This window comes from Petaurus breviceps, unplaced genomic scaffold (assembly GCF_028583685.1).
Source record: "Petaurus breviceps papuanus isolate PSGF00001 unplaced genomic scaffold, PetGlider_PUasm1.0 174, whole genome shotgun sequence".
In the NCBI taxonomy this organism is placed as follows: Eukaryota; Metazoa; Chordata; class Mammalia; order Diprotodontia; family Petauridae; genus Petaurus; species Petaurus breviceps.
This window is the reverse complement of record NW_027185761.1, coordinates 25,390,696-25,405,038: the sequence shown is the minus strand read 5'-3', so window position 1 is coordinate 25,405,038 and position 14,343 is coordinate 25,390,696. Positions and strand designations below refer to the sequence as shown.

The window sequence follows — 14,343 nt, the reverse complement described above, 5'->3', positions numbered from 1 at the left end:
TGGGGTGGCTAGGTGGTGCAGTGAATAGAGCACCGGCCCTGAAGTCAGGAGGACCTGAGTTCAAATCTGGCCTCAGAAGCTTAACACTTACTAGCCATGTGACCTTGCACAAGTCATTTAACCCCAATTGCCCTGCCTTCCCTCTTCCAAAAAACAAACAAGCAAACAATTCTCCCTTTTCTGTTCTTTAATTTTTTAGTTTAATGTGATCTTTTACATTAAGGTCATACCAATTTGGGTTTATTGTGATATATAGTGTAAGATGCTATTCTAAACTAAACTATTTAAGATGTTATTCTAAACTAAAATAAACTAGACTGCTTTTCAGTTTTTACTATAGAACCTGTTGAACGTGAGGTAGCCAAGTGGTATAGTAGATAGAAGGCAAAGAATGCTTTGGAGTTACAGAGACTTGAATTCAAATTCTGCCTCAAACACATCCTAGCTGTGTGACAACGATCAAGTCTGCTTACCTCAGTGCACCTGGCAGCTCTCTAAAAATAAGTTACAGACCAATTATAGATCTGTACCAGCATACAAAGGATCCACACTGGGCATTATTCTCTACACCCGTGAAATCAGAGGTAATGACCAAGAAAACTTCATCAGACCACAATTTCTCAGCAGTTTGTGTACTTCTAACCCCCTAAGCTGACATATAGAAATACTTCATTTTATTGTACTTGGCAAATATTGCCTTTTTTTTTTTTTAACAAATTGAAGGTTTATGGCAACCCAGTGCAAAGCAAGTCTGCTGGCACCATTTTTCCAACAACATGTGTTCACAATGTATCTCTGTGCCACATATTGGTCATTTTTGTAATATTTTGCAAACTTTTGCTTTATTATTATATCTTTTATGGTAAGCAGTGATCTTTGATGTTACTATTATAATTGTTTTGGGGGCACCACATTCCATGCCCACATAAGACAATGAAATTAATTGATAGATGTTGTATATGTTCTGACTGTTCTACCAACCAGCTGGTCTGTCTCTCTTCCTCTCCTCAAGCCTCCCTATTCCCTTACACACAACAATATTGAAGAATATTACATAAACTTAGTTGATAAAGCAGTGGCAGGGTTTGAGAGGATTAACTCTAATTTTGAAAGCAGTTCTACTGTGGGTAAAATGCAATCAAGTAGCATCACATGCTACAGAGAAATAATTTGTGAAAAGAAGAGTCAATTGATGTGGCAAACATCATTGTTTATTTTAACAAATTGCCACAGGAGAAAATTTGGAACTCTAGGGATTGTGGAATTGAATGCTATAAACTAAAAGTAAATAAATAAATTTTAAAAAATAAGAAATTGCCACAACCACCCCAACCTTCAGCAACTACTACCCAGATCAGTCAGCAGCCATCAACATTAAGGCAAGACCCTTTACCAGCAAAAAAATAATGTCTTGTTGAAAGCTCAGATGAAAGTTAGCTTTTTTTTTAAGTAATAAAGTACTTTTAAATTAAATATGTACTTTTTTGACATAACGCTATTATCGCATGCACACTTGATAGATTACATAACTTTTATATGGACTGGGAAGCAAAAATATTTGTATTTCATTTTATTGCAATACTTGCTTTATTGCAGTCTTCTAGAACTGAATCCACAATATCTCTGAGGTGTGCACATATAAAGGACAACTGGTTGACTCAGTGGATAGAGTGCTAGATTCATCTTCCTGAGTTCAAATCTGGCCTCAGACATTTATTAGCCATGTGACCCTGGCAAGTCACTATACCCTGTTTACCTCAGTTTCCTTATCTGTAAAAATGAGCTGGAGAAGGAAATGGCAAACCACTCCAGTATCTTTGCCAAGAAAACCTCAAATGGAGTCATGAAGAGTCAGGCATGAATGAAAAAACAAATCAACAACAAAATGCCTGTATAAGGAAATTGAGATCCAGAGATGATTTGGCAGCTTAAGATCACATAAATAATAAATGATAGAACTGGGATTCAATGTTCTCCCACAGATTCTCACAGAATCAGAGAGTTGGAAGGGATTCCAATGGCCATTGAGTCCAAAACAATACTCCATATCCAATATGCCCAACAAATATTAGTCACCAACTGGAGGCCTCTAAGGAAGAGGAGCTTACCATCTCCTGAGACAGCTCACTCAACTCATGGACAGATCTGATTGTTAGGAAGGCCCAAGTTTCCTCTTCACTATTGCCACCCAGTGCTCCCAGTTCCATTCCATAGGTTAAATAAAAGAACAAACTTAATCCCTCCTCCAATGATGGGCCTTCAAATACTTGGAGAAAGTTATGTTCCCCTCCAGTCTTCCCTTCTCCAGGTTAAGCAATCCCAGTTCCTTCACATTGGCCCCAGGATTTTTTCTTGATGAAGCCAAATTGATTCTTTGTAATCAAAGAATAACCCAATGACTTGGAGGAATAGAATTGTCATGAGGATCATGAGATAATATTTGGAAAGCCCTTAGCACAGTGCTTGAAACATAGTAAACACTGAATAATTGTTACCTATTATAATCATAACCACTACATTTTCTAGATATTTATCAACCATCTCTTTCATGATTCTTTCTAGAATTTCCCCCAGAACTAAAGTCAAGATCACTGGAGTTTGTTGACTTCTTTGAAAACTAGTACGATTTTGCCCTGCTCTAGTCTATTGCCCCACACCCAGTGTTATTTCTATTTAAGTTGAATGAAGTAGAAAGAGACAGATGATCTTTGACTAGTTAATTTTTGCCCTTCCTAGTATATATAATCACAAGAATTGTTAACACGTCAGGCTATAATCACAAGATAAGAAGTGCCAGCTCTGATTATAATAAAAAAGAATTGGAAATTGAGGGAATGCCCATCAGTTGGGGGGATGACTTTACAAGTTGTGGGATATGATTGTGATGGAATAATATTGTGCTATAAGAAATGAGGACTGGGATGATTTCAGAAAAACCTAGAAAGACATGAACTGATGCAAAGTGAAGTGACCAGAACCAAGAAATCATTGTGCGCAGTAACAACAATATTGTAATGAGGATCAGCTATGAATGACTTAGCTATTCTTAGCAATACAATGATCTAAGACAGTTCCGAAGGACTCATGATGAAAAATGCTATCTACCTCCAGAGAAAGAATTTGAATGCAGATTGAAACATACTTTTTTCAGTTTATTTTTTCCTATTGGTTTTTTTAGTCTGTGTTTTCTTCCATATGACTAATATGGAAATAAGTTATGCATGATCACACATGTATAACCTATATAAAATTACTTATAGTCTTAGGGAGGGGAGAGGTGAGGGAAGGAGTAGAAAAAGAATTGGAATTCATATTTTTAAAAAATGAATGTTAAAAATTGTTTTTACATGTAATTGAAAAAACATTTTAAATAAAAAAGAAGTGTTAATGTGTTAACAAGGTATTAATACTTTAAAATGTGCAAAGCCCTTAATTGAATTAGAAGGTAAGCTACCCTCTAAATAGGGTTGATTGGTATTAGCTAACAGAAATTGAATATTTCCCAGATGGCCCTTTGAAAAAAAAACAAACCAGTGACCCAGGTCTGGTATTTTAGGCCATGGGGAAAAGACCATTGCAATTATAAAAGGGGTTGGGGTCCAGATGATTTCTTTTTCTCCCCCACTGATCATGAAGCTAGCTCCCAAGAAACTTGCCCAGAGCAAGACATCTATTCCCACAATTGAATCAGTTTGGGAGTCCACAAAAGTAAATAGACATACCACAGGTAGATATGGATAAAGAGGGGCAGTCACCAGAGACAATGAATGGGACCTCTGGCAACAGTAAATAGGGCCGGTAATGAACTCAAGAGTCAGTTAGTACCGGCAATTCAGAGTCTACCTATGGAGAAGAGTAGACCCTGGGGCCCAGTAGAGTGACCAGCCCAAAAGAGAGGCTGCACTTTGTTGTTGTTGTTAAAAAGAATCAATGACGTTTTGAGGGTGGTGTCTTGACTTGTGGGTTTAAGTGAGGCAGAGCTCTGAAAAGTTGTCAGCCTCACTCTCTCTTCCAGAGCTATCTAAGTCTAGTGGCAAGACATTGTTTAGGTTTTGATGACTTAGAATGAGATACTATACCCAGAGATGAGCTTTATGAGGACTATGCAAGGAGAAAAAGCATATGACATCTTTAAGTTCTAGAGTTGTGAGTTGCTTTGACTACTGTGACTACCCAAGTATGTGCCTCACTATTAGTGTACTCTAAGTTTGAGTTTACTTCATTCATCGATTCTATGTATATTAGTGGGACATATTTTGTAATTATTTTGTAGCAAAGGGGTAGCTAAGTGGCACAACGGATAGAGTTCGGTCTGGAATCAGGAAAACCTGAGTTCAAATGTGAACTCACACACTTAGTAGCTATGTGACCCTGGGCAAGTCACTACACCCTGTTTGTTTCAATTTCTTCATCTGTAAAATAAATTGGAGAAGGAAATGGCAAACCACTCTAGTATCTTTGCCAAGAAAACCCCAAAAGGATTCACAAAGAGTTGGACGTGACTGAAAACAATTAAACAACAACAAAATCTTTCGTAGTTACTGTTCTTAGAATACCATCTTAAAAAATTCCTTTGCTAAGAGCTAATTGTGTCTCCTGGCTAGCTGTTCATGGCAAGCACACCGGTGTGGGCCCATAAACTATATTTAAAGAAGTGACACCTTCCTCTCAGTGGGGACACTGAGTGTACTAGAATTCTACTTAGCAGCTATCCTCAAGGGAGGCTCCCCAGAGGGGTGTTACTGTCCATACTTCTTTGTTGTTCAGTTGTATCCAACTCTTCGTGACCCCCATTTGGGATTTTCTTGACAAAGATACTGGAGTGGTTTTGCCATTTCCTTCTCCGTTTCATTTTACAGATGAGAAAACTTAGGCAAACAGGGTTAAGTGACTTGCCCAGGGACACATAGCTAGTAAGTGGCTAAGGCCAGATTTGAACTTGGGAAGAGGAGTTTTCCTGACTCCAGGCTGGGTACTCTATCCATTGTACCACCTAGCCACCCCTACACTGCTTATCTCATTAAAATGTCCAGCTGGAGGGTAGCAAAGTTAAAGTTCATTATTACTCTTTGAATATGTTAATAGGGTTGAATCTATTTAATTAGGAAATGAAGTCTAGGGAATGGGGCACAAGACAAACAGTTTATACACTAAGGGGATCAGAAAAATGGTGGAGTCAGCTTTTGAAGAGAGCCAGCTTAGATGGCGAGGAGTTTCCTTCTAGAGAAGTGACAGGGAGACCTAGTATAACTACTGGAAAAATGAAAGGTCTTGAAAGCAAGAAAAGCAAAACCCATTAAGAACATGTGTAGTCGGGGTGGCCAGGTAGCACATCGAGTAAGAGCACCGGCTCCAGTTTCAGGATACCGGGGATCAAATCCGGGCTCAGATACTTAGCACTACACCCAGAAATAACTGGCCGTGTAACCTTGAGCAAGTTACTTAACCCTGATTGCTTTAAAAAAAAAAACCATGTGTAATCAAGAAAAAGATTTCCCACACTGTCATCTCTCCCTCCCTGGCTTCCTCAGCTCAGCCACTAAGTTATCCAGTGATATCGGGTGATGCAATTTCCTCTCCTGGGGCCTTATTTTTTGCCTCTCTAAAAAGACTGGATGATCTCTAAGGTTTCTTGCAGCTTCAAAATTCTATTTTTCTGTGAATCAAAACTTTGTTTACTTCTCCTCTGGCCTGAGGTCAGTCATGCAAACCAAGTGGAGAGAGAGAGGAAGAGCAGAGTTCAGGGCCTTGGAGGGCAGAAGCTGTGGATTAAGGAGTGATTTGGAGAAGGTTCTAAAAGTCACATGGGCCTGGGGAGGACTGGAACTTTTCCCTGAAATTAGAATGTCCTTCCCCTTTGCCTTTGCTGGAGCCATCCCCCCACAATTAGCAGGTGATTATTATCCTGACGGAAAATTACTCTCCTATGTTCTCATGGTTGTTAGTCTTACCTTAGTACCCTAGAGAGCAAAGGGCTGAGACTTTTACAGCACCGCATGTGCTCAATAAACACTTGGGTGATAGCTTGATTGAAAAAGGGAAAATTTATCTTTTCTCTTTCAAATTCAATTTTCTTTTATTTTTCAGCTCTGAATTCTTTCCCTGTGACCTCCTCTTCTCTTCAAATTCCCCACATTAAGAAATCAGGAAAGGAAAGTGAGCAAAACCAGGAGAATTGTTATTGTATAAACTATAACAATATTGAAAAGACAAATGACTTTGAAAAATGTAGGAATTCTGAGCAACCATTTCCAGACAGAGAGGTATGCAGATTGATGCATAAATGAGTGCCTGCAGATGTGTGTATGTGTATCTATTTATATTGATATCTCTCTAGATAGGCATATCTATCTAGATTATTGATAGATACAACTATATAGAGATATAAATGGATGATCTCTCAGATCTCTTTAAAATGCTACAATTCCGTGAATCAAAACTTGGTTTATTTCTCCATTTTGTCTAGATTGGCCTGAGGTTAGACATGGAAAACAAGTAGCAGAAGGAAGGGGTAGAGCATATGTCTATTTATAGATAGAAGAGGGAGAGAGAGGGAAAGAGAGACAGAGAAAGTGACAGTAAGAGAGAGGCAGAGAGGGAGGGAGGGGGAGAGAGAAGGAAAGAGAGACAGAGGCAGAGAGGGAGGGAGGGGGAGAGAGAAGGAAAGAGAGACAGAGGCAGAGAGAGAGAGGGAAGGAGGGAGGGAGAGATGACAATGTGGGAAATGTTTTTCTTGGCTACACATCTTCTTAATGGGTTTTGATTTTCTTGCTTTCACTTTGGGGGGTTGAAAGTGGAAATGGGAAGAAAATGTATACCTGAAAATAAAATCTAATTAAAAAAACGTGCAAAGTGTATTATTATAATTTCAGTGGGTGAGATAATAAGACCATAGATTTAGAGCTAGAAGAGATAGCCAGGGTCATCTAGTCCAACTCCCATAATTCATAGATAAGGAAACTGAGACCCCTGGAAGTCAAGTGACTTGCTCACTCCTCTTGCAGCTATGCTTCTGACTTTCCTGACTTCAACACCATGCCTCATTTGTAATGTCACTCCGGAATATCCATCAAACCGCACAACACCCCTCTGCTATGCTGGTCGCCTTCTCCCACTGGCAGATTCCTCCTGGGTCCTCCATTTTGTGGAGGGGTCCAGGCTGGCCAACCTTCATTTATTCATTCCTCTCCTGGCTGGGTTTCTGACTTTCTGGGTGTCCACCCACCCCCTTTCCAGCTCCCTTTTATGTGCTGTCTTCCTCTATTAGGTTGTAAACTCCTTTAGGGCAGTGAGTGCCATTTTGTTTCTGTTTATATTGCCCAGTGTTTAGCATATTTGTTGTTGTTTAGTTGTTTTTCAGTCATGTCTGACTCTTCATTACCCCATTTAGAGTTTTCTTGGCGGATACTAGAGTGGTTTGCAATTTCTTTCTCCGGCTCATTTTACAGATGAGGAAATTGAGGCAAACAGGGTATAGTGACTTGCCCAGGGTCACATAGCTAGGACGTGTCTCAAACTGAATTTGAACTCCAAGTCTTTCTGATTCCAAGCCCATCACTCTTTCCAGTGAACCACCCAGCTGCTCTGTTTAGCATAAACCTTTACAAAAATGCTTCTGCTTTGCCTTGCTTAGGTCCCATAGATAGTAAGAATCAGAGGTGGACTTTGAACCTATGACCTTGGATTCCAAAGTCAGCATTCTTTCCATTAATCACCTTTAGCTTAGTAGATGAGCTGAGCCTCAAAATACATGAAAACGACAGCAAAATTTTTGGAGTGGATTCAAAACCAGTCCAATCTTCAAGAAAGCCTTTTTGACAAGGAAGACCCTAAATCAAATGTCCCGAGTCTCAAACATGTGAGAACAGAACAGTCTAGATCTGTTATCTGGGGCTGGGGGAACAAAGCAGATAGGTGAAAATTCTTGTTGTTTGATGTCTTCACAGAAGTACATTATTAGCATGAATTCTTGAAACGATGAGGGCTGTTCCTCTCCAATTTCCATTAATTGATTTAATGCCCATGAGAGAGAAGAGGTTGGTTGAAATTCATAAGGAAAATGAAGGAAATGTAGAGGTTGGTGCTGAAATGTAATTATACAAAATTACTGTTTAGAAACATATTTACTATGGGGTTTTCTTAAATATGTCTCTCAATTAAAATAAAAATTGCTTTCAACCTTTCAACCTGACCTTGCAGCCAGCATCAAGGAGAGGCAACCATTGTGGAAAAGGGGTCCAACATCCTTGCCATAATAACCACTAAACTCTGACCTACCACCCACAGTCTGGTAAGCCTGAATAACCATGGGCAGCAGTCTCCTCCATAGCCTTGCTTCCAGCCTAGTCCCCATAGTCAAAATTAAGGAAAACAACCCCTTGGGGAGAAGGTGGCCCTTTATCCTTGTTACCATCACCATCAATTGCTGAGAGATTGTCCAGTCACCCTAAAGGAGAGACAAGGGGTTTCCTGTGTTAGGGGTAGCAAAACACCTTCACCACCACCTCAATTCTGACCCTTGGTGGAAATAGTCTAGGACCCTGATCCTAGAGTCCTGGGAACAACAGTGCCCAAAAGACTATTGGTCCTGCTTCCAATTTGGCATCATTGATGGATGCAACCCTTGTAGAGTACAGCCCTTGTATCCCCCTTCCACTCCCACCGCCATCACCAACCGCCTCTAACTGGCAGGTATCCCTAAGAGATCTGGGGAAAAATAGCACCCCCATCCAGATCACTGGCTCTACTTTCACAACGGCCCCAAAGCCATAGTCCTGGGAAGCAATCCTTCGGGATATTTGGCCTTGGAGCTGCCTCTGCAGGTCCTTCAGCCTCCACCCCTTCTGGTAACCACAGCAACTAAAGCCTGAAAAAAGAGAGTTCCTACTACCAAAGTCCTTGGCCAGGTCAAATGGTCCAACCTCAGAACACAATAGAAGTTTTCTTCTTTGTTTTTTTCTTGTTTGTTTGTTTTTTCCCTAATGGAAATGACATTTAGGAAGATCTAACTACCCTCTGCTTTTCTGCTACTCCATAAAGGCCCCTGGATTTTTCCATTTGACCTACATCTGAAATCTCCTCTATGTATTATCTTCTCCTTATTAGAATGTGAGCTCTGGAGGGCAAAGCCTTTTTTATTTGTAACCCCAGCACCCAGAGAAGTACTCTGCCCACTGTAGTGTTAATGGGATAGAAGATCTTCCCCATCCATTAATAAGTCTCAGGTGGAGCCCATTAAAGGAAGCTTGCTTAGGGGACACTTGCTTGTAGGAAGGCTTTCACACCTTTTGTTAATTTCTAATTAGGCACTGAGACAAGAGGGTAGTGATTTTGCCCTCTGCCTCTAAAAAGGGTGTATATATAAAACCCAGATGTTGGTGCTTCTCTTTCTGGTAACTATGTATGTATTGCCTTGGTCAGACAGTTAGATCTGTCTATTGATGTGTGCCAGTTTCTTAGACAGTTAGAAACCCGGCTTGTTGGTCTTTATTTCTCTGCTTGTATTTTCTTTATTTGGATTTTCTCTGAAGTTCAGGGTACTGATTTTTCTTCTGTGTGAGTGTAATTAAAAAGATTGTCGACCCCTTAAACAACTATCTTTCCTAGTAAAGCAGATCTAAGAGCCTGAGCTAGGGTAGCAGCCATCCTAGGTATGCCAGTGTGGTTGCTGCTATACCCATATAAAGTATTTAATAAATGCTCATTCATTCATCTTTATTATCTTTGCTTTCTTCCTTCTGGTTGTGTTCAAATCATATTTAAGGGGAAAATCATGATCTATTCAGACAAATTTGGATAGCTTGGTGATGCAGTGGATAGAGTGCTGGGCCTATAACCCGGAAGACTCCTCTTCCTGAGTTCAAATCTGGCCTCAGACACTTATCAGCTGAGTGACCCTGGGCTAGTCATTTAACCATGTTTGTCTCAGTTTCCTCATCTATAAAATGAGCTGGAGAAGGAAATGCCAAACCACTCAAGTATCTTTGCTGAGACCCAATGGGGTCATGAAGAGTCAACCACAACTGAAACAATTGAACAAGAACATTCAGACCAACTGGGAAAATTATTGGTACTATGAGATTGTAGGAGTTGGAGCTGGACTCCCAGCTCCCATACAGAATGTTAGAGCGGGAGGAGATTGTCTAATAATCAGAGACTCAACCTGAGATCCCTGAACTTGTTTTAAAAACATTCCAGTGACCGAATTTCAGTGTAATTAGTTTCCTTTGTCATCCAGTGCATTTTTTTTTTTGATTTAAAAACATTATTTTGAGATAAGCTTCCCCAGACTTCCAGAGGGGCCCAAGAACTCCTGCTCTAGTCCAAGCTTTTCATTTTATGGGGAAGGGGCGGGGAAACAACTTGTCATATATACCAGGCACTGTAGTAAATAAGCACTGGGGATACAAAGAGGGTCAAAAGGCAGTCCCTGCCGTGGAGAAGCTCCCCCACAGCCTTATGGTTCAAGGTCAAATAGCTAGCAGGCTTCAAAGTGGGGACCTTAACTTTTTTTGACTCTAAGGTCATTATTCTTTCCAATACACAACACTGACCATTTTTCAATTGGTGCTACTTCTAATCCAGAGTTGGAGGGCTACTCAAGTTTTTCTGCATCATCTTTCTGGAGACTGGTGAATTCCCCACCCGTTAGCCCCTCCTACACATAGGAGTGAAGTCATGTATAAGCCCATGCCAGCAAAGGGTCCCACCAACATTCTTAACCTCTACTTCCTTCTGCTCATTCCATTACCAAAAATTAACCCATCCTTTATGACTCAGCAATACCTCCCTTTCCTTCTGAAACCTTTCCAGACTCTGCCAGACCATACTGATTTGCCCCATCTCTGAAAGTCTGTAGTCCTTCTAGTCTGTGGAGTAACCAGGTCATTTTAGCATATGACTATCTATACATTGTCCTATCACTCTTTTATTTTTCCTGTATGGATTATACATTTCAGAAGGCAGGAGACTAGGCCTTACATTTCTCTTGTAGCCCCCACAGTACCTAGGTCAGTGCTTGGCATGTCCTGGATAGGCCAAAACTTGTTAACTAATGTGTTGACTGTGCTTGAAAGGGATTTTTTAGGGTATGAGATTAAGGCCATGAAACTGGGGGATTAAGACTCAACAGTCTACTTAACAAGTCTAGAGCTGGATCTAGAGACCTCCAAGGGTTAAAACTGCTAAGTGCTCTAGGCATTAAGAGTTTGTTTGACTTCGGAATGAGGTGGCTGGCCTAGTTTTTGGTTCCTGTTATTCTTCTTTCACCTCCTTGACAGCTGGTTGCACAAACTTCCTGAGTGGCTGATTTCCTATCGGCAGATTTTCCAGGCATAACAGATTCTTCCCTCAGTCCCAGTCTGCCAAACAAGGCAGCCTAGTCTTGGTTTTACCAAATAAAAATTGACCAGGACCGATCACAGAATCAAAGTTATCTCAAAGTTAGAAGTGACTTCGGAGACCGAGGCCCCTGGACAAAACGTCTTTCTACAAGACTGCCAACAAATGGTCATGTGAAAAAACCTCTAGCGGGAGAGAACCGACTCCGTCCTGAGGCAGTCCATTTGGTTTCTGAATGTTAGGAAGGTCTCCATTACATTGAGCTAAAATCATCGAGCATAAGTCAGCCAGTCAACAAACATTTATTAAGTACTTACTATGTTCCTGCCAAGGATTGTACCAAGTCCTGAGGATATAAAGTAAAAAAATGCCACCCCTGCCTTTAAGGAGCTCCACCCCTATCATATCTCCTGAGATTTGCTCTGGGTTATCCCCATCCCCAACCCAGTTCAGATCAGCTTGTTCTTGTCAGAGGGAAAGATAGTTTGTCTCACTGGGGTCCACACATGAGTTATTGCTAGGCATAGTGTCCTTGGGATGGGGAAAAAACTGTCAGGGATAGTGTTTTGATGCTAGAGAGAAGTGTGATCTTGGAAGTGGGGTTCAAGCACAAGCATCCAAGCACCCCCATCAACATGACCAGCTGCCCCTTCTTCCTACTTGCTCTGGGTTCAAAAATCAGGACTACCACCATCCCTGTCCTCATCTCCTCTTCGTTGTCTCCCTGTTAGAATATAAGCTCCTTGAGGGCAGGGGCTATCTCAGTCTTGAGTTTGTACCCTCAGCACTAATCACAATGTTTGTATCATTCATATCAGAACAAGGTAAGACTGAAGACAGATCCCCATGGCATCCCACTGAAGCTATTCCTCCATGAACCTATGGGTTACTCCCCTTTGGGGCCCATCATCCAAGCAGTTATAAGTCCAACTTAAGTGCATTATAATCAAGCCTGTATCTCTCTTTTTTTGGAGGGCAGTTGGGGTTAAGTGACTTGCCCAAGGCCACACGGTTAGGTGTGTGTGTCTGTGTGTGTTAAGTGTCTGAGGCCGGATTTGAACTCAGATCCTCCTGACTCCAGGGCTGGTGCTCTATTTACTGTGCCACCTAGCTGCCCATGTATCTCTCTGTCTTTTCTACAAAGATGGTGTGGAAGACTGTGCTTTGCTGATACCTGGGTATAATATGATTAGATCATTTCTTGGATCCACTGTTCTAATTATCCTTTCAGAAAAGGAAATGAGCTTAGTCTGGTATGACCCATTCTTCATAGTCACATGGGTTTGTAAAGTTCTTTGCTTCTCTTTTTAAATGCTCACGAGTATCTCTCTATGTTCTAACATTTTGCCAAGAATGTAGTCAATCATCTCAGGTTTACAGATGTGCTGCTTCTTGGATGACAGGCTCTCCAGCAGAGGTAATTAAACTTACTGGGGTCTTAGAAGCGGCCCCGCCATGTTCCTGATTATAGAATGTTAGAACCAGAAGCAACCTTAGCACTGTCCATTCCAACTTTTTCAGTGGTCTTGGAAGCCAGGATTAGAACCCCCTAGTCTGTTGACTTTCCGTTCAGCATGTGAAACTCTGACCACGTGCTAGGTGCTGGGTTAACTGCTGGATCATGGAAGGGACTTCAGACCTTAACTAGTCCAAACCCTTCATTTTAAAGATCTGGACTGACTTACTGAGTATAAGTTGGAGAGCTGGTCATTGACCCAGTACTCTTGGAGCTACACACCACCATATTGCTGCCTCTCTTAGAAGGTCCCCAAATTAGTCTTGAGATTTCTTTTCTTGTCTGTGCTGACAGGAAATGAGCATCCAAAGAGGGATAAAAGATTCACCAGCTATCACTGTTTCAAAGAGTAAGAATAATAGTTTTTTTTTGAAGGGGGGAAGACAAGGCAATTGGAGTTGTGACTTGCCCAAGGTCACACAGCCAGTGTCAAGTATCTGAAGCCGTATTTGAACTCAGGTCTTCCTGACTTCAGGGTTGGTGCTCTATTCACTATGCCACCTAGCTGCCCCTAATAGCTAAATATTTATATAACACCTACTACATATTAGGCATTGTGCTATGCACTCTTAAAATATTCTCATTTGATCTTCAACCACTCTGAGAGGTAGGTGCTATTATTATTCCCATTTTACAGATGAGGAAACTGAGGCAAACAGAGGTAAAGTGACTTGGCTAGGGTCACACAGCTAGGAAGCTAGAAGAAGCTGCTCCTCCTGCCTAGCCTCATGCTTGCAATTTCTTACTTAACCTTTAGGTAAGAACAATAAAAAGTGCTGGCTTTTGATCAACTATAAGGCTCTTTGACAAGTCCCTGAACTTTTTTTTTACATTGCTTTCATTTCTGAATTTATCTTTCAGTCCAGTGTTTGGAAGCATCCTACCTTGTGATTTTTTTCTCTTAATGTTCTAAGCATTATGGTGACTGTCTATGGCCAGAATCTCCTGGACAAGACTTTCCATCTACATTGTAATTTGCACAATTCCCACTTGGGGGGTCACAGTTGGTTTCAGTGATGTGTTAATTCAGAAACACAAAATAAAACTGAGCTTATTTTATGGCTGAAAGAGCATCAGACTGCAGAAAACACAGTAATAGGACTCCCCCTAAGTAAGCTGGATGATCTCGGAGAAATCACTTCAGGTGACTGGATGTCATGGCCTGGGTGTTGGGATTTGGGAGCCAGGAATACCAGGGTTTGAATCCTGCCTCCAACACTGACCAGCTGTGTGACCCTGGGCAAGTCATTGAATGTCTGTGGGTGCCTCCTATTCTGCATCTGTAAGGGAAGATGATTGGGCTCAATGACCTCTACAGCCCCTTCTAGCTCTGCATTTATGATCTTTGGGGCTCAGAGTTTGTCTGATTTAGACAGTGATAAATTATATCATTATATATAAATTATATAAACAAACCCAGGCTGGTGGGTATTGCTATCTCCATCTCCTGCCCCCAGGCCTTTGCACATGCTTGCCTGGAATGCACC

The 14,343-nt window shown here is 41.1% G+C and overlaps 1 protein-coding gene across 2 annotated transcripts in view; it reads right to left on the bottom strand.

Annotated features, from left to right (window-relative positions):
- Window positions 1–14,343, bottom strand: part of RPUSD3 (RNA pseudouridine synthase D3) — a 320,316-nt gene that overhangs the window by 114,916 nt on the left and 191,057 nt on the right. The gene's annotated exons all lie outside the window — the stretch shown is intronic.